The following is a 27,800-nucleotide window of genomic DNA, read 5'->3' on the forward strand; positions in this document are numbered from 1 at the left end:
GACTGAAGTACACTGCTGAGGGGAGCAGCGGGCGGCAGGAGAGGTTTGTGCGCCATGTGAGACCCTCCTCCGGTGGCCGGGGAGCAGCCAGGGATTGAACCGGTGCTGCAGAGACTGCCGGCAGCTTCGCAACCCAGCGCTCAACCTCTGCGCCACCAGGGAGACCCCTGACCTCCTGTTTTTGTTTTGCTTTTTTTTGTAAATAAAGTTTTATTGGAACATAGACACACAATGATTTAGGAATTTTCTATGGCTCTTCCCTATTACAATGGAAGAATTGAGTTGCTACAGAGACTGTGTGGCTCATGAAAACAAATATTTGTTATCAGACTCTTTTCATCTTCTCAATTCTGCCTTTGATAGGATATATGTGTGTGGCAGTTTCCTAAAAAATATATTTATTCAAAAAGAGCAAACCAGCTCAGATTAGTCAACCCCTTCTAAAGTGGAAAAAGAAGGTATGTTAGAGTTAGATACACCTGCTATTTGACCTGGGAAATAATATTTCACCTGTCTGAACCTGTTTGCACACCTGTAAAACAAGGATATCAGTGCTCCTCTCTCGTGACTGTTGTGAGGGTACAATAAAAAAGTGCATCATTAGGAGCTCACATGTAAAAGATCTTCTCTGAACGTTTGTTAACACCTTTTAATTCAACATCTCATGTCCACAGACTTTCAGGAATTTACAATTAGAATGTAGGTAGATGTTTATCAAATACCAAGTGGAGGGAGCATTGTCTCAGAAAACTGGGACAGAGAAAAGATTAAAATTATTTAAAAAAATATTTATTTATATTTTTAAAAGATTTATTTATGTATATAAGCACTGAGTACAGTCAGAGGCACGGGAGGGTGAGAGAATTCACCAGAGCCAGAGGGGAGAGCAGAGCAGGCAGACTGACGAAGTACACTGCTGAGGGGAGCAGCGGGTGGCAGGAGAGGTCTGCGCACCATGTGGGACCCTAGCCAGGTGGCCGGGATCGAACCGGCGCTGCAGAGGCTGCAGGCAGCTTCACAGCCCAGCGCTCAACCGCTGCGCTACCGGGGAGTCCCAACATTAAAATTCTTTAAAAAACATGTTTATTTCCTTTAAGGACTTTAGTTTGACTTGTCTGTTTACATATTGACAAAAGAGGGCAAAAAGTGATATTTAAAAAGCCATATCATGTTGACATCACAGATTTCTAATTTAAACCTAGGTTTTGAAAAAGTACTGTTTCAGATACTTATCATGCTTTAAATACTAAAGGATTTAATGTAGTTCTTATATTGCCATTCATATCTGAATGTGCAGAAATATCTCTGCCACATCATTGAACCAATTATTCCTTACAATCACTTTAAAAAATTAAGCATCCAGGTCCAAAAACTAGAAAAGTGTTTGCATGCATGATTTAAACAAGTGAAAAATCGAAGTGTTATAGGTAAATGATGCCCTTGGGTCATTGCTGGAATGCAGATTCTGAATGATATACTCATTATACTAGGCTTTAAAAGAATGATAATAGAAGAAAAAAATGTCTCTTCTATTCATCACCTATTTTCCCTAAGTTTAGTATAGCCTACTTCCTTTACCTCCCAGAAAATTGAAAACATCTGGTACAAAAAATAAAATTGAAATAAATTCATTTCTCAGGTTTGGCTAAAATCCTCATTTATTTGTGTGAGCTTGCAGGAGAAATCCAACTTTTCTGCTCCTCCATTTCCACTCGTAGTGTTTCTCAAATTATTAATGGCATGAATATAAATGTCTACTACGGTTATTACTGTCTCCTCAATAAACTTAATTTCTCCCTAGCATCTATGCTATTTTAGAAGAACAGGCATAGCAATGTGATTCTCAAACTAGAATGTGGCAGCCAGCAGGAAGCTCACACTTGTGTGCCTAGGGACAGCTGAAGCCTCAGGTCAAAGAGTAGGCATTGTTTTTAGTATTCAATTTTATTCAAAGATTTAGAGATTAGCAACACAATTAAAACATTTCATATGGGAACACAGAATCTTCATTTGGAAGCACATGTGGAATAAATGGAAATTGGAAAAGATAATGCTTGCACTCCCAGGGATTGAGACACCCTGTCTGACTGCTGGCAGACTCCTCTCTCTCTCTCTAGGAAAATGTGACTTCTAATGCTCTGGAAGCAAATGTGAGATCTGGAGCTTGAAGATAAACCTCAACTCTAATTGACACTTGAAACTTCAACTCTTCAAACTTCGTAACCTCCTCAATCCCAACTCCACTGACTTCTTGTGAGTTGAGACTGAATAAGCTGCTTAATCTCTTTGACCTTGAGTTTTTTCCCATCTGTAAATTGGGAGCCAAATTCATATAATAGTTTGTGGGAGAATGAATAAATGCATGAAAATGTAGCTAGGGAGAATTTCTGAGATTTTGTGAATAGTAAAATAGTCCAGAGATATAAGTTGTATTATTAGCAGCTGGCGAATCCTCTGTTTTACTCGTAAAATGGACTATGAGCCCAGACCCCAGGGAAACCTATTTTCTGTGAGAACTCTGTTCTTTGCATGAAGTCCTATGTTTTAAGCTTACTTTAAAAACACCTGGACTTGTCTTTTAGCTGAGAGTGGATCAGATCAACCTCTCTTGATTTCCCCATCTGTAAAATAAAATCGGATTTAAATCAAGGATTGTTCTGAGAATTAAAAGGAGCTAATGCATTTGAGATTACCTGCAGGGAATTTAAAGATTGGACTCTTAAAACTGTAAATTTCTTCTCTTTTCTCCTTCTATTCTTATCTCTTAGAAGTTTATTCCAACTTGCAGAAAAAATTCTGGAGTCTAAATTTTGTTTAAATGGATTTGGGTTGTAGCCCTGGAAACTTATTTCTCACTGACATGGCCTTAAAAAAAATCTTCTTGTTCAGAGTTCTGTATTCACCAATTACTTGGGAGAATTTTTTCTGATTAGCTCTTTTATGAGGATATAGAATAAGGGGATTAGAGGAAGAACACTAAACAATTCAATTCAAACCCTCCATAGTGCTTAAAAATAGATTATTTTTCTCTCGTTGGAAATTCTGAGTATTTGAAGCTTATACTGTGCCTGTTACAAGGTGATTAGTTTAAAAAAATTTTTGATGCATGACATGAATTTTTAGCAGTCCTCAAATTCAGCATTTTCAAATTACCAATTCATAAAGTACCTTTTTTGTTCTTTAATTTTACATGATGACTAGAGTTTAAATTTGTAAACAGTACCTGATAAGCAACTTTTACAGGCCCAGCTAGAATATAAACTGCTTTTTGTATCAAGCCCATATGTCAATTAAAGAAGATTAGCAATAGCTTCCACTACATGTATTTATAGAAGTGGTTTCTTTTTTCTTCATGCTGAAATGTGTTGAATGCTTATTAGATGGTAGATAATCTAAGTTTATTTCTCTTCATAACAGCCACTATGTAGATGCAGTTTTCATAATATTTTCTTTACAGTTTTAACCAAAGAAATGATGCTGGGTGAATCTGAGGGGTAGCCAGGACTCCAAACTTTTAAAGGGGAAAGCCCCTTTTGCCTTTTCTAAAAGGATATGGCCATCCTCATGCATTAAAGTATTAATCAAACTCAAAGATTTTAATCGATGGGAAATTCAAAGGTAATAGAGGAGTGACTCCAGATCAAATTCTGAAAATCTCCCATCTGCTCAAACACTTAGCCAAACAACATTGCCCCAGACTGGGATGCTGAGGCCTGAAAATTTGCTAGGAGTCCAAGGGAACTACTTCTTCTTCTATTTTTTTTTAAATTAATTTATTTATTTATACAAACACTGGGTACCGTCAGAAGCATGGGAGGGTGAGAGAATTCACCAGAGCCAGAGCGGGGAACAGAACAGGCAGACCGATGAAGTACACTGCTGAGGGGAGTGGTGGGCTGCCAGAGAGGTCTGTGCATTATGTGGGACCCTCGCCCAGTGGCCGGGGATAGAACCAGCACTGCAGAGGCTGAAGGCAGCTTCATAACCCAGCTCTTAACCGCCACGCCACCGGGGAGGCCCCCCAGGGAACTTCTGATAGAGAAAAAATGCTGTAAGTTGGGCAGGGTTCAGAGAAGGAGAGATACCCAAAATTCATCATGTATCACCCAAGCTGAATAATCCACCAGACAGTCAAGTTGATGCCTGCCACTGTCCTTGAAGACCCCGTGTTTCCTCCATCTCTCTTCAAGTACACACTACCCTTCTCCCTCCTCTTCCTTCCAGCAACTCCATTCAGCATTCCAGTCCATGGTTTGTTGGTAATTGTAGTCCAAGGCATCCTCCAATGTTGGCAACATGGCAGTAGGGGTATGGGGTGATCGTGCCCATTCCCACTGTCATGGTGATGCTCCTCCTCCTTCCTATAATAGAAACAACTTAATAAAGGCTGTGTTAAGGAAATAAAGCTTATGTAAGGCCATTCAGAGAGTAAATTATGTTTATCAGTTAAAGTAGGTGTCTATAATTTTCCCATTTCTAACTTTTTTTTGGTCTAATTCTTCAGTAATCTCCAATATAATACTTCTCACCCCCTAATTATAATCAGAGTATGGAAAACCACACCAAATCCCATTCATTTCCAAAAAGTGTGGCAGTCAAAGATAATACACTTGAATTTCAGGATTTTATACAAGAAATCATGTCTCTTTGGTCTGTGTTATAGCAAAGGGTGGGAGCTATGCCATACATTTCTCTTAATAAGTGTATACAAATCACATCAAAAATGAGTCAACTACCATCCAGGTTCTGAAATCTGAAAGAAAATTTCCAGTGAGAGCCACTGCTTTCTAGCTTAAAGTTTTTCAACTTTGGCTTTTAAAGGGATTAAAGGAGAAGAGATACTAAGTCTTTTATCTATACAGTTGCAATTACTACCTTTTTTTCTTTTTAAAGATTTATTTATGCAGACAAGAACTGGGGTACAGGCCAGAGGTGTGGGGAGTAAGAGGATTCACCAGAGACAGAGTGGGAAGCAGAACAGGCAGATTGACTGAAATACACTGCTGAGGGGAGCTGTGGGCAAGACAGGAGAGGTCTGCTCGCCATGTGGGTATCTTCCTGGTCGACCATTAAACTCATCCTGCAGACACTGCAGATAGCTTCATAGTGCTATGCTTAACCCTTTGTGCCACCAGGGAAGCCCACAATCACTACCTTTCTATGTCAGGTTTAGTGAGGCTTAGTAATAAAGAGGAAAGTTCATCTCTTTTGGTGTGCAGATCATTGAGTTTTAACAATCATGAACAAAAGAAATAATTGTGTAGCAACTGCCACAATTAAGATTTAGAATGTTCCCATTAGTCCCTGAAATTTTCTTTTGCCCTTTCTCCAGTGCTAGCCCTTGAAAATTATTATTCTAATTTCTATACCAAGAATTTAGTCTCTAGCAAAATGTTACATAAACCAAATCATATATTGATAGTATGCTGACATTTATGTTTGGCTTCTTTCATTTAGTAAAATCCTTTTGAAATTTAGGTAAATAGTTACAAGTATCAGTAGTTCTTTCTGTTTTATTCCAAGTTGTATCCCACTCTATTGATGAAAAAATGATCCATTTGCTAGGTGATAGCTGTTTGAGTTGTTTACTTCTTTGATTATGAACAAAATTACTATAACCATAAGACATAGGAGTGGGACTACTGGATAGTGAGGGTGTTTAAGAAACTATCAGTTTTCTAGACTATCATTTTGTTCTCTTATAAGCAATGAATGAAAGTTGCAGTTGGTTCACAACCTTATCAGCACTTGATAGTGTCAGTTTTTGGTTTTGTTTTGTTTAACTATTTGAATAGTTCTGTAACAGTAATTCATTGTGGTTTACATTTGCATTGCCATAATAATGTGGAGCATCATTCCATGTGCTTCTCTGCTTTATATTTTCTTCTTGATGAAAAGATTGTAAAAGATTTCACAAAAAGTTTTCATCAAGAGTGGGTTTTATGTTTGTTGAATAATTTTTGTGCACCTACTGAGGTCAATTTTTTTTTTAAATTTATGTTGGTAGAGGTGAATCTGCTTAATTATTTTCCAGTGTTCAATCCCAATCAATTGTGATATATTATGCTTTTCTATATTGCAATATTTGATTTGCTAATTTTAAAAGGATTTTTACATGTCTTTGTCTTGGAGAGCTATTGGTCTGTAATTATCTTTCTTTGTGAAATCTTGGTTCATTTTTTTTTTTTTTTTTTAGAGGCATGTTTATTTATTTGTTTGCTGGTTTTTTTTTTTTTTTTTTTGTTTATACATGCACTGGGTACAGACAGAAGCACGGGAGGGTGAGAGAATTCACCAGAGCCAGAGCGGGGAGCAGAGCAGGCAGAAGGACCGAAGTACACTGCTGAGGGGAGCAGCGGGCGGCAGGAGAGGTCTGTGCGCCATGTGGGACCCTCCTCCGGTGGCCGGGGAGCAGCCGGGGATCGAACTGGTGCCGCAGAGGCCGCAGGCAGCTTCGCAACCCAGCGCTCAACCGCTGCGCCACGGGGGAGGCCCAAATCTTGGTTCATTTTTAGTATTAGAGTAATGTTAGCCCTATGAAATAGATTAAGAGGTGTTTCAGACTTTATAAAATATTAGAAAAGTTAAGATTGAGCTCAACCAATGGGCTTGTGTTTCCTTCCCTCCTGTGTGTTCTGTTATTTTTACTACTCTGCCATGATCTTGATTATAAGTCAGGAGAGGAGACAGAAGAAGAATTGGGATGTCTTTGCAAAATACTCCAGAATTTGGCAAAATAAACATCTTCAAACATGATAATGTTTATAATGCCAGAAGGAAAAAATAGAATGGAAAGCTTTCAATATTAAAGATGCAAAATTGAATATACTGCCTAGTGAATCTATATTGTTTGCTTTAGCATATATTTAGGGGACATAGAAACTTTCATCATAACCACAGAAAACAAAATATTCACTTAGTAAAAAGTAGGCATAGCTTATTGAATAAGACATGGGGAGTTATTTGAGGAAAAACATGGTGACTGTCTTTTCAAAATTGTTTAGTTTTCTATTATAGTTACTGCAGTGTAGGGAAATTCGATCTAATAGGAATCTTTGGGGAGGGGTTGTCTATGATCAAAATCAACATGTTCTTTGAAATATTATGACATTGCCTTCAAATTTTAAGTAACAATTAAATGTAGTCTTGGAAATTGAGTAAATTTCATAGACATCTAAATGTGTTATATTTAATTCTCTTCAGGAAATGAAGGATGGTGAACATTTCAGCATCTGTAGGAGGAAGTCATGTGTCTGGCCACAGTGACCTCTCATAAGTGAGGATAACTTAGAAGTTGGCTCCAGGTACTGATAAACATAAATCAATATTTGCAAAAAGTTTATATATATATATATATATATATATATATATATATATAATATCACAATTGATTGGGATTGAACACTGGAAAATTATTAAGCAGATTCACCTCTACCAACATAAATTTTAAAAAAATGATCTCAGTAGATATAGAAAAATTATTCAACAAACATAAAACCCACTCTTGATGAAAACTTTTTGCAAATTTGTTTGACAAGCGTAAATCAAACAAAATAGGTGGTCTCGAGTGCTATTCGGGATGGTGCTGTGTAACATAAAGTGGTCAGGGAAGGTTACTCTGATAAGGTGATGTTTGTGCAGAGATTTTAGAACAGGAAAGGAAGAAGTATTATATGTAGTTTGATATCTGGGGAAGCACATTCCAGGCAGGAAGATTAGTAAGTGTGAAGGCTCTGAGACAGCTGCATATTTGGCTTATTTGAGGTGCATAAAAGGACAGCAAGACTGGAGCTAAGAGGAAATGGCAGTAGATAAGGTCACAGAGATACCAGGGGCCAGATCATGTAAGGTCTTGTAGGCCATAGTAAGGATGTAAGGACTTGAATTTTACTCTGAATGAGATTGGAAGACTTTCAAGCAAAGGAGTACATGGACTGAATACATGTTAAAGGACTCAATCTGCTGCAATAAAAGATAGATTAGCAGGCAAGCATGGAAAGAGATAACTTAGCAGGCTATTTCAGTAGTGCAGGCTAGATATATGATCCAGGCCCAGAAAGAAGTGATGAAATTTGTTTGGCACCTGAATTTATTTAAAAAGTTGAGCCAAAAAGAGTCACAGAACTTTTTGCCCTGGGATTAAAAAGGAAGAATGAGTCAATGATAACTCTAAGGTTTTTTGACTGATAAACTATCAGAGAAATTGCTAATTACTGAACTGGGAATGACCTTGGTAGGAACCGATATCTTAGGGGCCATTTGATTTTGAATAAGTTAACACAAATGACTGTTAGATTCAGGCTATTGGATATCTGACTATGGAAAGTAAAGAACAAGTTGGATTAGATATATGAATTTGGGAGTCAGCATCATATTGATGCTCCTGAATAAGAAGTGGAAAATTAAATATAAATCTTGAAGAGCCCAAATAGTCTTTCACTAATTCCTTGGGTCTTGAAATTTCAATTGTGACAGAAAATCCTGGGGAGCACGAGCAAGGTGAATTTGTCATAGATCAGAGCCATAGTCTTTGTTTCTCCTCTGTGAGCTTAGTTTCCTGTGTGGATTAACAGTCACTCCATGACTTTGGACTTCCTTTCAGCCTGCATGCAATGCAGACGCCTCTGGGAGTTGTTGTGAATCTCGGTTTATTAATATTTGCAAAAGTGCTTTCGGGTCCTTTGTTGAAAGGCATTATAGAGAAACAGAGGGTTATTATTAAGGATGACATTTGCTCATTGTGATTAAAAATGACAAAATGAAATTTCAAGTGCAGAAGTCAACACTACAATTTAATGTATAAAGGTGTCTTTGCACATCAACATGCAGCCAAATGAGGTCCATCTGTATTACAGAGATTTTTCTAGTTTGCTTTCAAATGAGGATTGGTTTTCAAGTGGGGAATTGAATGTAAGCAGACATCATCAGAGGCCAAAAATATACCGTTTCATCTAATTGCATCCGTTTGCACAATGACTCCCCCCCCACCCCTCCCCCCTTTAATTTATCACGGGCTGCAAATGGAGCCCAGAGAACTGTGCATTGAGGCCACATCCACATGGTTTTATTTACCATTGCACACAGAATTTTATTCGGCTATAAAATAAATGGATTTCAGCTGAAGCAATTAGAACAGTACCTTCTACGGCCAGGATGCAAATTAGCACATGCCCATGGGTTCTTCTCTGAAAGAAGTCTACATTCTGCAGAGAGGAAGTAGGGTAGGAGCTTGAGAGGAAGGATGGGGCGTTCTTATATTTCTGTTAGCTTTCTCAGAGCAGACTGCTCGTGACTGTCAACTAAACCAGTAGACTGCATTATAAGGACAGGCTGACACACTTGGGCTGAGTGATAGACTCAGCTGACACTATGTCTGAGGGAATACTAAACTTGCTTGTAGGTGGAGAGAGATTGGGGAGAAAAACAGGACTTTATAGAAAATTCATTTGCCCAATTTTGAATCTTTCTCTCTCTGTGTCAACCTGTTGAAAATTTCCAGTGTATTTTTTTTAAAGATTTATTTATTTATGCATACAAGAACTGGGGTACAGGCCAGAGGTACAGGGGGTGAGAGGATTCACCAGAGACAGAGTGGGGAACAGAACAGGCAGACTGACTGACTGAGATATACTGTTGAGGGGAGCAGCGGGTGAGACAGGCGAGATCTGCTGTGCCATGTGGGTTGCTCCTTGGGGGTGGCTTCCTGGCTGGTCAGGGATCAAACTTGTGCTGCAGAGGCTGTGGATAGCTTCATAGTGCTGTGCCTAACCCCTTGCTCCACCAGGGAGGGCCTGTCCAGAGTATTTTGATACACACTTAGCATATGTACAAAAGATTAGAAGGCATGATGGCAGTAGTTTTGAAGTCAATGCATGCAGTGTAATCTCCACGAAAGGGGAGTGTCCTTACCCTACCTAATGAAGGGTGTAGCAGGGTGGGGAGGAGGACCTGAAGTGGAGCAGGCGAGGAGACTTGGAAGAGACTTGGAGGAGGCATGGGGAACAGAGAGACATGTGAAGAAGGCTTGCTTGCTTCTGGGCTTTGGACTTGTACCAGAGAGTGTAGGGGCATGAATGGAGATATGTGAAGCCAAGACATGTGGAGATAGGTAAAAGAAAGGTGGGTGAGAGGCCCATGGGGAAGATAATAATGGTAGCCGTTCCCTTGATTTGTAGTTTGAGTTTGTTCTTTTTACCCAGACTTGCCAGGTCACATCTGCCCCTTTCCATGCTTCTCTGCCAGAAGGTGGCTTAGACTGGTGGTAAGATTTTGTACTGGGTGTTTATCCATGAAAGGATTCATAACTCTGGGTGCTTTATTGCAAAACTATATCCTTTCTTGGGGTGCCCCTCAGACTTCACATTAACAACTGCTTCTTCCAACACCATCATTCAGTGCCCCAGAAACCTTGAAAAATTTCTTCACTATTTCACTCTTGGCTCAATTCAGTTGTATGAACAATGGTTTCAGAGTGCAGCCTTCCTTTCTTGGGTTTGGTGGTGGTTCCCATTCTACAAGAATCAAGAGAGTAACACCTGTCATCACCTCAACTTTGAGGCAAAAAGAAATGACTGTGAAACTGCTCAATGACTTGTAAGGTCACATCAAGAATTAAAAACAAGAGTAGAAGATGAGGTTGGAAAAGAGGTTTCCCAGAAGAGAATGATTGTTGAGGCTCTAAACCCTACTATGCTGTGGGGAGAGCATGGTTCTGCTACTTTGGAGTCAGATTGCTAGTCAGGGGATCCTCAAGGAGTCACTAAGTGAGCATGGACAATTGCTGGTTCAGCCATCGATATCTGAAATAACAAACAGATTGTGGGATGGGATCTGATATTTCCTAACTCTCTAGGGAAGATGTAAGCTTTGGATTAGTTATTTTGAATGGTCAAATGCTGCCACATTAGGGCTTTGATGGAAAAATGATATGATACATCTGTGTTGTCTTCTAATCAGGTCATAACATTTATCAAGCTCTAGAGATACTAGAATAAAATGATTAGAAAAATGTCAATCACAACATTCTTCCCTTCTTTCCCAGAATAATTATTTACTTGACACGATCTCTGCATAGGATTTTTGATGGTCGCAGAACATGGAGTGTGGGTGTAGGGATTCCAATTACAGTGTCAGTCTTCTCTGTAAGATGTCTACAGATTGTTAATGAGATATGTGGCTATGACAAAGGCTGTCACATGCTCATCTTAGTCCATTAAGGCTACTATAAAAAAGTCCTATAAACTTTGTGGTTGATCAACAGCAGATATTTATTTATCATAACTGTTGAGGTGGAAATCCAAGATCAGGGTGCCAGCATGGTCAAGTTCTGGTGAAGGACCAGAAGACTGGGTTGCAAAAGGCTGATTTTCCTCTGTGTCCTCCCAGGGTGGAAGTGATGAGGAACTCTCCGGAATTACTTTTTATAACTACACTAATTCAAATTACCAGGGCTGCAACCTCATCATCTTATCACTTTGAAAATACCTCTACCTCCAAATACCATTACTCTATGTTTGATGATTTCAACATGAAGTTTGAGCCAGTGGTGGGGGGCAGAGACATTCAGTATATTTGAAATTCTTTTGTAAGGACAGATACAGAAAGAACCCTATGGGACTTCAGAAGCAAAAACAATTGTTCTAGATTGGAGATTAGGAGACACTTTGAGTAAGAGATTTTGAAAAGGGGGCAAAATAAAAAAGGCTAGCATTAGGTCATTTCTTTGAATCGAGGAAAATACCTGATGACTCTCTATATAGAGTCCAGTCCAGTCCATCATTGGAGGCAGAATTTTGTCCATTGTTTGTATTTGTTTTGCTTATTGAATTTATAGAATCACCATAGATTGGTGAACAAAGTGCCTGAGAGTTCCAAAGTCTGTGTTTGCATTCTTCATTCCCTGACTTGTGCAAGATTTGGGGAAATGTCTTTATTTACAGGCTAGCAGGACTCTGTGATAGTGTAATTTACTAAGTGTTCATTCATTCATTTATTCATATTTCTTAAAACACATTAATTGAGCACCTCTATAAAATGCACTGAACTAGACACTGGGGATAGTGTGGCAGTGGAGCTGACCTAGTTGCTGCTCCCCTGACACATATAATCTAGAGTTTTGCTGCTCTAAGTAATGGACTGGAAGCATGAGCATCATCTGTAAGCTTTGAGAACTGCAGAATCTCTGACAGCTCTGTCCCTATGACTCAGAATCCACGTTTTAATCCCCAGTTGATTCATACACATATTAAAAACTGAGAAGTTTGATTTGTTGTCCTAAATAAAGTCAAGCAAATAGTTTGCAGATGAGAGTATCTTGCTCAAATCCTCAAGAGAACAAGTAAAGCATCTATGAAATGTTTGTTTTTTTCTTTTCCTTTATGAGATGAAACCAGGGGTTTTGAAAGAAACTTAAAATAACTAACTGGAAGGAAGAGCTAACCCTCAAATGTAGAAAATTTGAACAACACACAGACCGACAAAACTGATGAGCTCAGACTTCTTACCTTAAATGAGAAAGGAGGGAAATCTTGAGAGTGTCTCACGATATCCTAATAATCTGTGTCCCTTCTGTTAAATATCATCAGCCTTTCTTTTTCTTTACTTAAAACATATCCTTTGTCAATCTCAATTTATGCAACTATTCTGAAATTTTGAAGGACACCACCTTGGAGTCTTTCTTTCTCAATACCCTAGCTAGAACCAATCTCTCCTTTGTCACTAGAAATATATCTGTACCTCTTTATATCATTTGCATATTTCTGTCATCATGTGCCCATGTTCACGTCTGTGACTTATTTTCATTACAATAATTACTTTAAAGAAAGCAGAGCTCTGCTCTTTGTCCAGTCCATACAGCATATGGCTTGGGTCAGGCATAGTAGACCTCAGTTTTGCTTGCTCAATGAAAACTGGTATATCACCACTGACTTTTCATATATTTTAAAATACAGAGGAAAGCACCTTAACTATACTTAGTCAAAGGCCTTGAAAAATCATGAAATAACATTATTCAATCCAAATTGTCTTTATCATGCTTAAGACTTGCATCCAAAGCTTTGCCATATACAGTGGAAGTAAACAAAGTCCATAAAGGCACTTTGGATCTTCGTTCAGGAGGCAAGACATTTAATTCTAAAGAACATTTAATAGCAACAGAATGAAGAACATAATAAAGTTGCTAATTTAGTATAATTAAATGTCAAAATGAAAAATAGAGACTGTGGATTCTGGGGTAGTTAGGGATAAATCAGTGTTGGTAAGCATTTCCCAAGAAATGGATAGAAAAAGTGAGACTTGAGTTGGGCTTTTACAGCTAAATAGTATTAAGGTGAGGAACACAAGTACATAAACTCCTTATACACAGATTATAGAGGTGGGAAAAGAAGAACTAGAGTCTTTTATCCAAAGGAGGATAAACATTAGAAATCTTGAAAGAAATCTCTTGAGTCAGACTGACTGACTGATTTTCCACCATTGGCCACATTTATATTTCTCATTTCCCATTCTCTTTTGCAGTGTGATCTTGTTCCATCTCAAAAGGAGGGTCTTTTCCTCTCTTTGAAACTGGAGAGGTTTGATCGCGTAGGCCAGTGAACTAGAGTAAAAATGATGCTATGTGACCTTCCAGTAGAGACTAAGAGACATGTAATTTCTACCTTGGTCTTTTGGAATACTTACTCTCTGATACTTTCTCTTGGAATGATCCTTCTTGGAACCCAGTTCCCTATTTTTGATAACCCTAAGCTACATGGAGAGGTCATGTGCAGGTAACCATTCAACAGCCCAGCTGAGCCCAGTCTTCAAATCACAGTAAGGCCACCAGATAAGTGTATGACACCTTCAGGCAATTTCAACTCCCAGCCTTACTGAGACGTTCTTATCCCCTTTAGACTTCCCATCTAAAGTCTCAGACATCAGAAATAGAGATAAGCCATCCCTGCTGAGTCCTCTCCAAACTCCAGACCCAGAAACTCTGCTAGCATAATAATACAGTTATTTTATGCATACCACTATTTTTTTGTATGGCGGCACTAAATAACTGAAATAGCATTAAATAACTGGTTTTCCATCATTTTAGGGACAATATGGTATAAAGGGAAAAGATACATATTTTGGATGCATATTTAGACTACCCTGAGTTTGAATCTCAATTCCCTCACTTAGCTGTGAATGCTTAGACAAATTAAATAGTGTCAAGGTCATCTTCTCTCTTCTAAAGTGGTATGGTCATACCAAATTTGAATCACAGACAAAACTGAATGAGATAAAATATGTAAAGGGTCGGATATAAAATTGGTTCGCAGCATGTTGTAGATATTATTAGTAGTATTTAAAATCTAAAGTGGTTCTGCCATAGGGACCCCACTATTTAGTGGACACAGCTGTGGGATGAGAAAAGCTCATGGAGACAACACTTAGAGGCTTGGGGTGGGGGGCGGGGCATGAGAGTTCTTATCTTTCTAACATTTTCCTCTTAATTCATACACATGATAGCACAACATGAGTTGCTACTAAATTTAAATAATGCTTTACAGTTTATGCGATGCTTTTGCAAATGTGACTATGTTTGAGTTTGGGGCTGCCTAGTGAGGATGATGACCCAATTACACCATTTTGTAGATTTATATAAGCAACAACTATAGGTAAACAGGTCTGCACTTTGGCTAGGATGCCAGATTTCTTGAATTCAACATCTCTAGCCATGTGATCTTGAGGAAATTAAGTTTTGGAGGAATTCTCCTGTTCCTCAATTTGTCGTCCCTTTAAAAATGGTAGTACAATACTCTTTTTGTGAGATTGTGAAAATTAAATGAGATTGTATGTATAAAATACTTACAACAGTGACATATTGCTCAGAGCACTCACATATTTGACCAGTTATACTTTCTAGGATTGCATGGATATCAATGTCATTAAACCTAAATCATCTGAAACTGTGCTTTAGATCTTATGCTATGGTTATTTTTCATATTTTCCTTTCATTTTTGTTTTCAAAATAAGCTGACTACTGTGCCTAAAATAGTCTGGGTTTGGTCTCTACCTAACGCATTCCTTATCTTCACACTCAGAAGATTTTCATGGGAACGACTTCTGAAGATCAGACTCCAACCAGTTCTGAATATTGCCCAAAGATAATGTGACAAGTACATCTCATGGTTTGTGTGCCATTAACATGAATGTTTTCCAGGAAAACTGTCTGGAACACAGACTCATGTCAATTAAGATCCACTTTATTACTGCCTCATCTTGGTCAGAAAACAAAGACAGTATTTCTTCGTAGGTATTGGGGCCACCTCCCATATCCTCTGCTGAGTCAGGTTTCGGAGATGCTTTTGAAGTCATCTAAGTAAAAATGTTTTTCCTTGAAACAAAATTTTCTCAACTCTGATAGCTCTTTGTTTAAATTGTCATCCAGTTCTGGAGCTTTTCCAGTCACCTTTTTGTCTCCTGACATTAGCCACCTAATCTGTGGAACATACTGGAAAATCCTTGCTGAACAGCATCATCATCACAAGCTCCTCTACAAGACACCTCATCTTTCTTTTTTATACTTCCCTCTTCTCTCTGTCTCATTTCCTTTTGAATGACTATTTAATTATCTCCCAGACTTTTATTGAAATAGTGCCCAAATTGGCATACCAATAACCTTTTCATATTCCATATTTTGTAGTGTTTTCTAAAAAATAATATGGTCTCTATATTGGAACTTTCTTTTTTGTGGGCTGTCACATTACCTGCTGGTGGAATGGTGGGTGAATACTTAGATGAAGGTGACTTAGTCTCAGACCTGTTTCTCCCATGGGGGAAGAAAAAAATCACTCTTTAATGAACTTGGTTCTAAAGCAGATTAGCTGTTTTCTTCAGGTAAGATGGATGATGCTATCAACATTATTAAGTCACTAGGTCTGAATTTTTCTCTGTGCAAATCCAGTGTAATAAGTGTTATTAAGACCCTTGTCAATCCATCTCTCTGACATATTTTAGTGTTTTGCCCAAAATTTGAAATAATACTAGTACTGATTAAATAGTTTACTTTGTTAAGTAATGGTTTTCTTGCTTCCCAGTGGTTTGACCTTACCTATTGTCATTTGGCAAAGGGCTTTATTTCCCAGTGTGTTCAAAATATACTCAAGAGCAATTTTGTTCAATTAATTAACCAAAACCAATAGACTAATGAGAAAGTTCTTTTATATAACCCATGCTAAGAAGTTTGGTAAAAAAGGTCTTTGTTTTTACACATACATGAAGCATCCCTTAAGCAGTTTGTAACCCTCCTTAAGAGGAAACAGCTCTGGGTAGAAAATTGTTAAGAATGCTTCTGGCTATGATAAATGGATGGGTTGGCCATTCCACTCCAGAAGAGACTGGGAAAGTATCAATATTTGTCACAACTTTTGGACCCAATAATGCAAATCTCCAAAGCAAAATGAACAGGGTAGCAAGTAAATGAAATTTTGCAAAATGTGAGGAAATAAGTGGAATTAAGATAAAAATTTTCATGGACTGTAATATTATCTAATATGGGTTAGTATTTCTTCTATTTACTTTTATTTATTTTTTTTTTTTTTTTTTTTACCATTTTATTTTATTTTTTTTTTTAATCTCAAATTTTATTTTATATTCCCCCATACAATTGCAAACGCCCCATTCTGACCCCAATCCTTCCCCTCCCGCCCCCCACCCCCAAAAGTGTCTCTGGTTCATAGTTTTTTGTTGATTTGATTTTCACTTTCTTATATTCATTTTCCTGGTCCCTTATTTAAGTTTTCTAGATTCCTGCTATGAGTGAGACCATCCGGTATTTTTCTTTTCTTTTTGGCTTATTTCGCTGAGCATGATCCCTTCCAGCGCCATCCATGTTGCTGCAAATTGCATGTGTTTATCTTTTTTGAATGCTGAGTAATATTCCATGGTATATATGTACCACATCTTCTTGATCCAGTCATCTACTTTTGGGCATTTGGGTTGTTTCCAAAGCTTAGCTATTATAAACAGTGCTGCTATAAAACATAGGGGTGCAGGTGCTCTTTGGAATTGATGTTCTGTGTCCTTTGGGTAAATACCTAGGAGTGGAATTGCTGGATCATATGGAAGCTCTATGTTTAGTAGGTCCAGAAATCTCCACACAGCTCTCCATAGTGGTTGGACCAGTTTGCAATCCCACCAACAGTGCAGAAGAGTTCCTTTTTCTCCACATCCTCGCCAACATTTGTTGTTGCTAGTTTTTTTAATATGTGCCATTCTCACTGGTGTGAGATGGTATCTCATGGTAGTTTTGATTTGCATTTCCCTGATGACAAGTGATGTTGAACATTTTTTCATATGTCTGTTGGCCATTTGCATTTCTTCTTCAGAGAAGTTTCTTTTAGCTCTTCTGCCCATTTTTTGACTGGATTATTTTCTTTGTTGTTGCTGAGTCTCATCAGCTCTTTGCAGATTTTTGTGATCAGTCCTTTATCATTAGTGTTGGGTGCAAAAATGTTCTCCCAGTTGGTGGGGTTTCTCTTTGTTTTTGTTATTGTCTCTTTTGCTGTGCAGAAGCTCTTTAATTTGATGTAGTCCCAGCTGTTTATCTTTGTCTTCACTATCACTGCTTTGGGTGATGTGTCTGTAAAGATGTCTTTGATGTGCAAATCCCGTAGTGTTTCGCCTATATTTCCTTCTATGTATTTTATGGTTTCAGGTCTTATGTCTAGTTCTTTAATCCATTTTGAGTTGATTTTTGTGTATGGTGTGAGGTAGTGGTCAAGCTTCATTCTTTTGCATGTAGCGACCCAGTTTTCCCAGCACCATTTATTGAACAAACTTTCTTTGCTCCAATGCATAGTCTTTGCTCCTTTGTCAAAGATTAGTTGACCATAAATCTGTGGGTTTATTTCTGGATTTTCTATTCGATTCCATTGGTCTGTATGTCTGTTCTTGTTCCAATACCATGCAGTTTTGATGATTATGGCTTTGTAGTATAGTTTGAAGTCTGGGAGTTTGATGCCTCCATTTCCTTCTCTTTTTTTCAGTAGAGCTTTGGCTATTCGGGGTTTTTGGTGATTCCATATGAATTTCATCAATAATTGTTCTATTTCTTTGAAGAATGCCATTGAGATTTTGATTGGAATAGCATTGAATCTGTATATCGCTTTTGGTAGGATGGCCATTTTAATAATGTTTATTCTTCCAATACATGAGCAGGGGATGTCTTTCCATTTCTTTGTGTCTTCTTCTATTTCTTTTAACAGTGTTTTATAGTTTTCTTTGTATAGGTCCTTTACCTCTTTTGTTAGATTTATTCCAAATATTTGATTTTTTTTGTTTCAATAATAAAAGGGGTGGTTTTTTTGATTTCTTCTTCTTCAGATTTATTGTTTGTGTATAGGAAGGCTACTGACTTTTGCGTGTTGATTTTGTATCCTGCCACTTTACTGAACTGACTGATGAGTTGAATTAGTTTTTCTGTGGAGATTTTGGGGTTCTCTATGTATATTATCATATCATCTGCAAATAGTGATAGTTTGACTTCTTCTTTTCCTATTTGGATTCCTTGGATGTCTTTCTCTAGTCTTATTGCTCTGGCTAGGACTTCCAGTATTATATTGAAAAGCAGTGGTGAGAGTGGACATCCTTGTCTTGTTCCAGATCTTAATGGAATTGCTTTCAGCTTTTCACCATTGAGAATGATACTGGCTGTTGGCTTGTCATAGATGGCCTTTATGATGTTGAGGTATGTTCCTTGTATCCCAAGAATTTCAAGGGCTTTTATCATGAATGGATGTTGCACTTTGTCGAAAGCTTTCTCAGCATCTATTGATATTATCATATGGTTTTTATATTTCTTTTTGTTGATGTGTTGGATAACGTTGATTGATTTTCGGATGTTAAACCATCCTTGTGCCCCTGGAATGAATCCAACTTGGTCGTGGTGAATTATCTTATGGATACATTGTTGGATTCTGATAGCTAAAATTTTATTGAGGATTTTTGCATCAGTGTTCATTAGGGAGATTGGCCTATAGTTTTCCTTTTTTGTGTTGTCCTTATTCGGTTTTGGTATTAGTGTAATATTGGCTTCATAGAACGTGTTTGGTATTGTCCCTTCCTTCTCAATTTTTGGAAGAGTTTGTGAAGGATAGGCACTAATTCGTCTCTGAATGTTTGGTAGAATTCATTTGTAAATCCATCAGGTCCTGGGCTTTTGTTTTTGGGGAGGTTTTTGATTACCATTTCAATTTCGCTGCTTGTAATTGGTCTGTTTAGGTGTTCTATTTCTTCTTTATCTAGCTTTGGGTGATTGTAGAGTTGTAGGAATTTGTCCATCTCCTCTACATTGTTGAACTTGTTTCCATATAACTGTTCATAGTAGTTACTGATTATTCTTTTGATTTCTGCTGTGTCCGTTGTGATTTCTCCTCTTTCATTTATGATCCTATTTATTTGTGCTTTCTCCCTTTTTTCCTTTGTGAGCCTGGCTAGGGGTTTGTCTATTTTATTTATTTTTTCAAAGAACCAGCTCTTGGTTTCATTGATCTTTTGGATTGTTTTTTTAGTTTCAATTTCATTTTTCTGCTTTGGTTTTTATTATCTTCTTCTTCTACTGGATTTGGGTTTTTTTGTTGTTCTTTTTCTAGATCTTTGAGCTTCGAGATTAGGTTGTTTCTTTGAGTTCTTTCTTGTTTTTTGATGTGAGCTTCTATTGCTATATATTTCCTCTTATTACTGCTTTTGCTGCATCCCATACATTTAGGATATTGGTGTCCTCCTTGTCATTCAATTCAAAGAATTTTTTAATTTCTTCTTTGATCTCCTCATTAGTCCAGTGGTCTTCCAGTAGTGTGGCTTTTAATCTCCATGAGGTAGGATAGTTCCTTGCCTTCTTTTTATGATTTATTTCTAGTTTGATGCCTTCGTGGTCAGAAAAGATGGTTGGTATGATTTCAATCTTGGTGTATCTGTTGATGTTTGTCTTGTGCCCCAGTATGTGATCGATCCTGGAGAATGATCCGTGTGCGCTTGAGAAAAATGTGTACTCCGTTTTTTTTGGGTTTAGTGTTCTATAGATGTCTGTTAAGCCCAAATGCTCTAGGTCCTTATTTAGAGCTTTAGTTTCTTTACTTATTTTTTGTCTTGTTGATCTATCCATTGTTGATAGTGGTGTGTTGAAGTCTCCCACTACGTATGTGTTTTCTCTGATGTCTGTTTTCAGAGAGGACAACAGTTGTCTGATATATTTTGGTGCTCTTTCGTTTGGTGAGTATATGTTAATGAGTGTTAGTTCTTCTTGAAGTATTGTCCCCTTAATCATAATGTAGTGACCATTGGGGTCTCTTTTTATTTTTTTGAGTTTGAAGTCTGTTTTATCTGATATAAGTATAGCTGTTCCTGCTTTCTTTTTTGGCCCATTTGCTTGTAGGATTGTTTTCCATCCTTTGACTTTGAGCCTATTTTTATCTTTTGTAGCTAATGTGTTTCCTGGAGACAGCAAAAGGTTGGGTTTGTTTCTTAATCCAGGCTGCAACTCTGTGTCTTTTTATTGAAGAGTTTAGTCCATTTACATTTAGAGTTAATATTGATATGTTAGCATCTGTATTTGCCATTATGTTTGTCTTTCCTTTGATTTTATTTATTCTTTTAATAACTTTTTTTTTTTTTTGGTCTTCTTTCGTTGTTATTCGTCCCTCTGAGGTTCTGGCTTTAGGATTCCTTGTAGTATTTTTGGAGTGGGGGTTTATTCGTAATGAAATTCCGGAGTTTCTCTTTGTCTGGGAAGGTCCATATTCTTTCTTCATGGAGGAAAGAGAGCTTTGCGGGATAGAGTATTCTTGGTTGGCATCTGTTTTCTTGGAGTCTGTTGACTATGTCCCTCCACTCTCTCCTTGCCCGTAGTGTTTCTTCAGAGAAGTCTGATGTCAGCCTGATTGGTTTTCTTTGAATGTTATCTGTTTCTTCCCTCTTGTCAGCTTCATTATTTTTTCCTTGTCCTGGATTCTTGGGAGCTTTACTATTATGTGTCTTGCTGTGTTTTTCCTTTCGTCGTGGAAGTTTGGTGTTCTTCTTGCTTCTTGTATATCAATTTTCAGCTCCTTCTTCGCATTTGGGAAGTTCTCTTCAATTATCTCCTGGAATATTTTCTCTGTTCCTACATCTCTCTCCTCTCCTTCTGGAATTCCTATAACTCTTATATTTCCTTTCCTCATGGAGTCAGATAGTTCTCGAAGTCTTTCTTCATTCTTTTTCCTTCGTACTTCTCTTTCCTTTTCTGTTTTGGTTCTTTTTATTTCTGTGTCTTCAAGAGAACTTATTCGTTCTTCCATTTCATCTATTCTGCTTTCCTTGCTTTTCCCGGAGTTCTTTAGTTCCTCCATTAATTCTTTGATCTCCTGCATTTCTACTTCCCTCTTTAGGGACTCAATTTCATTCTTCTGGCCATTGTTTTCCCTCTTTAGGGACTCAATTTCCTTCTTCTGATCTATCACTTTTTTAATCATGGCAATTTTAAATTCTCTTTCTGGAAGGCTCAGAAGTTCTTCCAAGTTGCTGTCGTTGCAATCTGGGGAGTGGTTTTCTTTTTGTGGTGTGCTTCTTTCCTGAGGAGTTGTTAGGTTGCGTGTGGTTCTTCTACTCCCTACTGTCTGTTTTCTAATTTGTCGTATGCGTTGGGACACTGTGATGCTCGGACTGACTGGCATCTTGGGTGAACTTCTCAGCTCCCCTCTGGCTCTTCCAGGAGCCATCTCTGCCTTCTGGGGGAGCTTTCTGCTGGTTTTAGGCAGTTTTTACTGAAGAAATGTCCCTGTTCTCAAATGGCGAAGCGGGATGCAGTCCCTGCGCCTCCGGTTTCAGGCACACTCTTCTGCGCCCCCGGTCTGCCCCGGACGTGGGTGCCTGCTCCCTCTGTGGGCTCAGACTGCTGGTCGGAAGGGGCCTGGCGTGGAATAACTTCCCGGCTGGCCACTGCAGAAGCCTTCTGCCCTTTTCAAGCAGTCTTAAGAAATTTCCTGTTCTATGGGGTGTTAGTGACTTTTTTTTTCCTGTCACTAGGTGGCGCCAGAGATCTCTCCTATTGTCCTTGGGGGACTGTTTTTCGTCCCCCCCACCCCGTGGGACAGGGAACAGAGCGGGAATGGTAGGGTACACCTCAACGGCTTTGGGGTGCTGTGTCTGCCTTGTGCCCCACCGTCGTGGAGAACCCACGCCCCGAATTTTCGTGCCCCGGGTCTCAGTTCAAAGCCCTCAGTTCCAGGACGCGGGCTGTAGCCCAGTTCAGTGGCGCGGGAATGGCGCCTTTTGCACCCCGCTCCCGTGCCCGGGTGCCTGGTTCCTGCTCACTCAGGGAGGGACCTTCACCTCAGTGAGGACCTCCGCGCGTCTCCCCGCAAGCCTAGGTCGTCTCCCCGCAAGCCTAGGTCGCAGGCGCGGGTACCTGGGCAGCCGCGATTCCGGTCTGCACTTGCTTTTCAAAAGCGCCAAGCGCGTCGCGTTTCCGCGCAAGCTTACCGGCAGCCCGGGCTGTGTGCGCGTCTCCCGGGGTCTTTGTTCTTCTCTAATGGCGCCAGGAGCCGTTCGCTCGCCGCGTCGAATCCTGCAGGGTTCGCCTCAGCTCCCGTTCACGGGGTGTGGTGGCTGCAATAGTTCCTTTCCACTCACGGTCCCGCTTGCTGCGTAGTTTGTTCTTGTTGGTTGTTTTGGTTTGTTGTTTTTCTCCCTCTCTGCCGGTCGGAGAGTGCCGCCTCTGTGGGCGGGGGAGGGGAGCAGGGTTCTGCGCTTCCCTCCCTTCTAGTCCTCTTTTATGGCCACTTTCTTCTTCGGGCAGTTCGCTGGCGTCACCCGTTTATCTTCCGTGTCCCAGTTCTCACTGGGACCTGCCGCTTTTCCTCCCTATTAACTTTTTTTAATGGGAGATCTTACTCGCAGCGTCTCCTCGCCGCCATGTTGCTCCGCCCCCAGGTTCTCTTCTATTTACTTTTAACATCTTCCTGCCAATATCCAATCTACCTATTTCATTCACCTTCTCAGAAAAAAAAGTGAAAATTACATGTTAAAATTTTTAGAGTTTATTGGCATATGCATGCAAGATTTTATCTCTCTGCTTACGGAGATATTTTAGTAACAGTGTACATTTTCCTATTAATATTATGCAGACTCCCTAAGGTTAAATTTGTTCTTGGGTGGCTTTGTGTAACTCCTGAGCAAATCTTGCCTTGAGATTTTTTTTTGTTCGAATCTACTTCACTAACTGGTAAGGGCCGTTTGTGGGTACTTATTGACCCACTGGCTGACATGGCTACACTGGGATGACCGTGGAGTAATTGAAATTGGAATTTGCCTCTTCTGACTTATAAGAGGAGGTGGAAGTTGAATAGTTGCCATTTCATTCACTAAAGAATTGTGGTTATGTTAATATTATGTAGCACAGAATTCTCATTATTATTAGAAACAGGCCGCATGGAGAATTAGGTGCAAAAATAAATAAATGGGAAGGTAGAGAATTGTTCACTGACTCATCCCTAAATTTACTTGCAAGAAGCAAAAATTAATGGAAATCAGTATTCTTTTATTGTGTTTCCATTCCTCAAAGAAATGATGAAAAAAGGGTTTGCCTATATTTTATCTGTCTTTCATATACAAATAGGGTTCTGGTTAAAACACATTTTGGTGGCTCTGACTGGGAAGAATATATCTGTGAAGAAAAAAAATAAGAAAAGGATATACGTTTTATTGTTTGGTATTATCAATGCTACAACTCCAGTTGTTGTTGTTGTTGTTGTTGTTTTTTTTTAATTGCGTTCAGGCCTACACAAACTCCGTAGAATTGCTGATGCTTCCTTTTTTATGTGGTTCACATCTTTACTGGGAAGCTTAATCTGAAGTCCTGTGTATTCTTTTCATCTATTTTTTGTGTTACCATTCCTTCTAATATGTTCTCTTTCCCTCCCATGGCAAGATTTTCTCTTCTCTAAAGAATTTTACTCTTGAGATCATTAAGCTTTTTGATGCCTTCTACTGTGCTTTAGGTAAATTCAGGGTACAGCTTTTTTCAGGGGGACAGTTGTGGAAATTTGTCCTTTGCTAACTGGTGGAGAGTGGGAAACCTGAAGGGAAACTTAGACCAGCACATCCATGTCCATCTGGTGTCATGGCCAGATGGTGCTGTGAATTCACAGAGGCCACTCCTACTCTTGATGCTTAAACATGTAGGAGAGTAAAGACTTAGGTTTTGCTATAGAGGATTTTAGGTTCAGTAGATAGGACTGCTGGTTTTTTAGCTTACAACATTGCTACTCAAGGAGTGGGCCATGTGCCAGCAGCTTGACCTAGACATATGTTAGAAACACAATGCCCAGTTCTACTCTAGACCTCCTGCTTAATCAGAATGTGCATTTCAATGAGACCAGTCAGGGTAGTTTTATATATGCACTAAGGTTTGAGAAGTGCTGGCTGAGGGATGCTTCCTTACCCCTCACCAAATTCTCCCATCACAGTACTTGTAGTAACTACAATAATGATGTTATGACCTAAAGGTCTTGCTAAGAGATTTATATTGCATTGTTTCATTTAATCTTTATATTATGCCTGAAAAGCTGTTTTTCCTATCATGGCCACATTTGACAATTATGGCAGTTATAGTCAGAGTTAAGGATACTTTTCAGGATCACAAGGAATGGGGTCCTCTCCACACTGGGTTTTGAGGGTCTCATGAGATGACACTTTCTCAATAAATTCAACAATCTACACTTTCTATAAATTGATTTACAAACAATGTTAACTTTTTTTTATAATGAAAAATGTAATTGCCACATGGAACAGACCAGTGGCTGTAGGCCTACCTGGAGAGTCTATCTATTGGACACTGTCACAGAAAGGCAAGGTAAAATCAGATTTTCTACTAGCCCAGAGTAGAGTGATGGAAGTTAGTTGATAGTAGGAGAGTAAATTGATGATTTTACTGTCTAATATTGCCAAATAATGATAACTTGGTGACGCTCTCTCTGTTCCAGGGCCATGTGTATGCCATGGACTCTGGCAGCTTTGTCTTGATTAATGATACCCCTTCCTCTTAATAGGATTAGAGATTCAAAACACAATCATAATTCTATGATGAATCTTACTTTCAATAAGATCATATAGCATTTTGATGTTATGTTAATACTATTAACTTTCCTATAACCAAGTTCTGTTTTTACTTTGAATTAATGTCTACTCTTTATAGTGGGGATTCTGAGCTGATTTATCTCAGCTAGTTCCAGTAAGGCATGTCTCAGTGTTCTGTAGATTTTTACTATTCTCAATCCGTGTTTTCAGAAATACTGTTTTCAGTCAGAAACCTGCCTACTTTTTTGGTTGGGGATTTTGAACAACTGTAATATTGACTTAAGATGATGTTAGATATGGAATGCATAGATATAATGTCACTACATATACTTTGTGTGTATTTATGTCATTAACTATAAAACACAGTGGACAGCTACTACTAATTGAGCCTCTATCTTTTATTAGAAATTATGGTTTATAGTATAAATACAACTATAACATAATTTCAGTTATTGCTCAAAATATATATATGTCAGGAAGATATTTACATTCCCATTTTACAGAGGAGCAAACTAAGTTGAACTGAGTTAATGGCACCAAATACATTAGGACCATAATACCTGAAGATCTACCTTTCTGATAAGTGTTGCCTTTATTTATCAAGATCTTTATTACGTAGGCATTGTATTTCTGGTTTACAAATATCCAACTAACCAAAATTATTAAGATTATTATATAGTCCAATCAAGTACAAGGAATAAGAAAAAGAATATGACAAAATGAATCTTAAAATAAAAAACAAGAAAACAGGTTTTTAAAGTAAAGTTACTTATTCTACAAAAATAGGAACTTGATAAACAAGTATATTAACAACTTTGTGAGAGATTAAAAGGTATAATTAAGGTAGACTTTTACATTTCATGGGAAAAAAGGAGGGAGATATAAGTGGAAGAGGGTGAAGGTGAGCAGGAGGGAGGGATTTTGTAAATTTCCTTTTTTAGAGTATATAATTGTAGTTACACTTCACAGCTGATCTGAATCTCTTTAAGAGTGTTTTTCCCTGTTAAAATGTTTAATCATGGCATGTAGGTTTAACATTTAGTAGTATGAAGGGTAAGCCTAAATAAAGGGACTATGTATGGTCTAATTAAAGCCCCCAAATAGAATTGATGCTCAAAGATTTGTCCTATGATCAATGGATATAAGAACAAAACTGCTACAGCAGCAAGCTGGCTCTTTCACAGCTAAAGTATGTCATTTTAGCTTTATTTTTATGTGGTGATACTCTGCTTTGTCTTTCCTCAGAGATTTGAAAATATCTGCCAGGTATCTGGTAGGGCAACATTTAAAATTCACAGCAATGGTATGTCCGAGGAATATCCTGAAACTGCACCAGCCTCCAGAGTGTTACAGAAGAGCTTATTATTTTCCTTTCATTTTCCATATCTAATATAATCTTGGCCTTGAGAAACCAAGTGCAGAATTTTTATAGCTAATAAATCCATGAATGAAAGCATACCACTGTTGTAGTTGTAAGTGCTTCAACACTTTGTTTGAACTGTCACATCATTTCTTTCTTTTTCCCTACAGGCTAATAGAACAATTTGGATGAGAAATAGCGTCATCCTGTGATTGTACTTTGTAGTACAGAACAGTCAATAAAGGTCAAGAGGGTCAATTCATTTCTAAAAAATTAAAAACAGAAAGGAAAGATGTTTTTATTTATTGAAAGAATAACCTACAAGACAAGGAAAAATATATGATATACATTTTATATTATGTGAAATGGAAAGACAATTTAACTCTAATTTTTTCCTAAAAATGGGACCCAGATCTTTGAATAACTGTAATATTTTTAATTAACACATTAGCTGGAAAAGTTGCCCATGAACTTTTGTAACTATTATCGTATTTAAAAAATATTTCTTATGAAGACTATTTTTACCTCACTAATGTATATTATGGCTCTCCATAATATTGTCTTCATAAGAAATATTTCTTAAATATTTCTTCATAAGAAATATTATGGAAAGCCATAATATACATTATGACTCCAGTGACACGATACCTAAATAATCTCAATGCTATTTTAACTCTTTAGCTTCAGCAAATATTTAGGAATTCAGCATTGATGTAGATTTTCATTGATGTTAGAAGCATACATTTCTCTCCTTTTTATTGTTATTTAACATTGAAATAAATTAGATAATACTGAACTTATTTTCTTTTTTTTTCCTTTTTCTTTTTTTTTTTTAATTTATACAAGCACTGGGTACAGTCAGAAGTGAGGAAAGGTGAGAGAATTCACCAGAGCCAGAGCTGGGAACAGAACAGGCAGACCAATGAAGTACACTGCTGAGGGTAGCAGCGGGCTGTAGGAGAGGTCTGCGCGCCATGTGGGACCCATGCTGCTGGCCGGGGATTGAACCGGTGCTCCAGAGGCTGCAGGCAGCTTCACAGCCCAGCGCTCAACCGCTGCACCACCAGGCGAGGCCCTGAACTTATTTTCTGTTTTAGCCATCTTATACTGTAGTACCTATTCTGGTGATAAAGATTTATTTATGTTATACAAGAACTGGGGTGTAGGTCAGAAGCGTGGGAGGGTGAGAGAATTCATCACAGCTAGAGCGGGGACCAGAATAGGCAGACTGAGCGAAGACGCTGTTGAGGGGAGCAGCGGGTGAGACAGGAAGGTCTGCTGAGCCATGTGGGGTTCTCCCTGGCCGGCAGGGAATCGAACCCACACTGCAGAGGCTGCGGACAGCTTTGCAGTGCGGCAC

General features: G+C 38.5%; 1 long non-coding RNA gene across 1 annotated transcript in view; it reads left to right on the top strand.

Moving 5' to 3' along the window:
• LOC119252585 (uncharacterized) overlaps window positions 1–27,800 on the top strand; it is a 164,276-nt gene that overhangs the window by 102,865 nt on the left and 33,611 nt on the right. The window contains exon 4 of the long non-coding RNA XR_005126853.2: window positions 7,204–7,304. This is a non-coding gene — a long non-coding RNA (uncharacterized LOC119252585). The remainder of the gene's footprint in view (window positions 1–7,203; window positions 7,305–27,800) is intronic.

The sequence above is a fragment of the Talpa occidentalis genome, unplaced genomic scaffold, assembly GCF_014898055.3.
Source record: "Talpa occidentalis isolate TD23 unplaced genomic scaffold, MPIMG_talOcc4v2.1 talOcc4.10, whole genome shotgun sequence".
NCBI lineage: Eukaryota > Metazoa > Chordata > Mammalia > Eulipotyphla > Talpidae > Talpa > Talpa occidentalis.